This window comes from Brassica napus, chromosome C6, assembly GCF_020379485.1.
Source record: "Brassica napus cultivar Da-Ae chromosome C6, Da-Ae, whole genome shotgun sequence".
NCBI lineage: Eukaryota > Viridiplantae > Streptophyta > Magnoliopsida > Brassicales > Brassicaceae > Brassica > Brassica napus.
The window spans coordinates 23,183,988-23,187,086 of NC_063449.1; the positions used below are offsets into that span (position 1 = coordinate 23,183,988).

The following is a 3,099-nucleotide window of genomic DNA, read 5'->3' on the forward strand; positions in this document are numbered from 1 at the left end:
TCTTGTAGTGATTATACAGCAATATGAGAGATATCATAAACAGGATTGGGTAAAGACTGTCACCTATATTTGGCATACAACTGTATGCTTTAAAGTAGCATAATTTTTAAAAATGTTTATCTTATTCTACCTAAGAAATACATACATTTGTATAAAGATATTACTAACTTTTAGCTAATTAAAGCTTTTTGGTATTCTGTGGAGATGTGGCATCTTTACAAAAATATAAGCATATATTTTAGTCATGCTCCATGGATTATATCTTAGATTAAATGATCATTTTTATTTTCTATTTGTAGGATAAACACAATAACCCCCAATATTTGAGAAATATTATTTCCACAAAATAACTAAAATTTGTTAATTGCAATGGAGAAAATACACGAAGTTAAATTGTAGATCATGCATATGATGATGGAACTCGTCATTTGTCGGTCCTAATGTACGATCTTGCCCCTTTAAAGAATGCCGTAACTGAGGGTATTTCAGTCATTAAATTGCATTTTTCCTACCATGAAGAAGACATATCTAGTAACTTGTTGCAGGGGGAGAGATCAAGACCCGAGGTGATGTTGTCGTTGAACACTTGGATCTTTTTATATCTCTTTCTTGATACTTTACAGCCCATCTTAGGGTATAATGTCAAAACCCTAATTATTTAAACACTAAGTAAAGAGATATATTCTTTTTACACGAGTAAATAGATAATATATCTTTTTGAATATTTCGTATCAATTTTTTTTTTTGGTAATCATGTTAAATATTTCGTATCACCTTCTTAGTCGTTTCTTACTATCTGATATTATGGATCAAGATCTCTGAACTAGAAATTGCATTGTTACTTGTGATAGCTTATAAACTATTTGCAAGTCAACTTCACTTGAGCGCAAGCTAAAATAGATAATAATTTAGACGAAAGAGAAAGAAACAAATATGTTTGATGAATGAACAAGTAAAACCTTATCTTGAATACTGTTATTGCTTCTAGTAGTGAAACTCTTTCAGTACATACCAACTCATTACAACGAATAGGATTAAATCTTCATAGATTTGGCTCGAAGATGTTCAGGGAGGTCACGACTGAATCTGCAAAACAACCCCATAAAAACTCATATCAATGTTGAACTTGATCTTGACTCGCACACATAAATTCGGTGCTTGTAAATATAATGAGATGTAGAAATATTGGAAAACAAAGAAAAGGAGCTCCCTTCAGTCCAAGCGTAGAGAAGTGAAGATTCAATTTGTCTCTAGAATCATTCATTCATTTACCATATGGGAAACATATTCTTTCATTTGGTATGTGGATGAATGAGTCGAGAGTCAGTTAAATCTCACATATTACTCCATGAGTGGACCAAAGAAAGCTCTCTTCCTCCACCAACCCATCATCCCTAAGCCCATTAATTTCTCTATAACTAACTATATACAAATATATAAGCATATGGAAATATCTAATTAAGCATATGTAAAGAATTTGAATACTATATAGCATAAAACCAAAATATCTATTTCGATAGCCCATGTTTTCATTCTTGATGCAAGGATCTTCCTCTGTGTAGGCTAGAGCCAACTTAAATCATCAAACTAAACCCTAGATGAATATAGATTGCTTTGAGGCACCATATATAAGAAATAGTTTATGTGACAAAAGAAAGAATAGAAGAGAGATGAGAAAAGAAGAGATGCATGAAGAGAATGAAGGATTAATGGCTTTATATAGCAAATAAGGTAACATAAACCGGCGAATCCGACAATGTTTTGTTTATTTTATTTTATTGAATAAGTGGGTGGTTAATAATGTTTCCACGTTTTCGTTTGAAATTTTTTTTTCATTTATAAAGGAAATCTCTTTATAAAGATGTTTGGGACAAATTTGTTCACTTCAATCTTTTTTGAATTTCATACATAGTTCATCAATTCGATCATATCAGTGAGTTTTTTTTTTTTTTTTTTTTGAAAAAGGGCATTCAATTTAAAAAGACAAGTTACAAGATGTGATTTGTTAGATCACATAGTTTAAAAAAGTTGGATACATAATGTAAGTAATGAAAGAGCTATTAAACCAAGAAGTTGGTAATAATACTCTTTACTTTGACCAAACTAAGAAGGATGCTTGTGCACTTGATTTAGGAACCTCGACCTTTACGGCCTCGTTTCCCTCTTCCTCGCGCTGTCATCCATTCCATTCCTTGGTACTTTTGTGCAGGCTTGATCAACCTACCCTTTCTTGTCACACTTCCAAATTCATCCATTTGCTCAGTAATATGAAAGTCACTTTCCATACCACCAACCTCTTGGATGGACTCGGTTGAAAGAAAGGTCATGGTTGAAGGATCATTTCTTGAGTGGGTAATACCCTCATTAATGATAATATCTGATGGAACATCGTCCATAATCTGTAGAGAAGTGTGAGCAGATGACGAACCTGCTAGTGTAGAAGCTAAAGTAGATTTGGCATCCGAAGATGAATGGCAGAAAATAGTAGAGCTATCCTTTTGAGAAGTAGCTACCCGAAGAGACAAAAAACCTGCTGATGGAGATAAAGTCGACTGAGAGTTGGAGCATGTGGCTATTGTTACCGAAGAGTGTGTGGGGCAGCTTGGCGGCATTAAATGATCATTTGGCTCAACACCAGCTTGTGTTTCCGTTTCTGAGTTTTCAACTTGTACCATCTTTTCATCTGATACAACATTGATATGAGCTTGTTCCCTTTCAGATTCAATCTCTTGTGCTCCATTTGACATATCTTCAGTAAAGCATGTATCCACACACGTTTGGGGAGCTGGCAGGAGGCATCTCTTTTCTTTATGCCCTAACTGTCCACATCTGCCACACATACTCGGAATCCAAGTATATTCAACATCCACCAAAAATATATTACCTTGTTTGTCATCCAAGGCAATTTGCTTCGGGAAGGGCTTGTCAAGTTCTACTTCAACTAGTAACTTTGCTTCTCCCAAAGTAGTGGGATCAAGGCGAGGTTTGTGCGTTTGCATAGGCTCACCAAGTCCTGATGCAACATGACTGAGACCTAATCTTGAGTAGCAACAATCCGGGACATTTTTGAGGTTTACCCAAACTGGAATAGTTGAAATT

The 3,099-nt window shown here is 34.6% G+C and overlaps 1 long non-coding RNA gene across 1 annotated transcript; it reads right to left on the reverse strand.

The window, feature by feature from the left end:
- Positions 1-263: 263 nt before the first annotated feature.
- Positions 264-1,935, reverse strand: LOC111207062. Its single transcript, XR_007325161.1, has 2 exons — positions 1,486-1,935; positions 264-1,086 (listed from the first exon to the last, which is right to left on the reverse strand). It is a non-coding gene; the product is annotated as an uncharacterized LOC111207062 (long non-coding RNA).
- Positions 1,936-3,099: the final 1,164 nt, after the last annotated feature.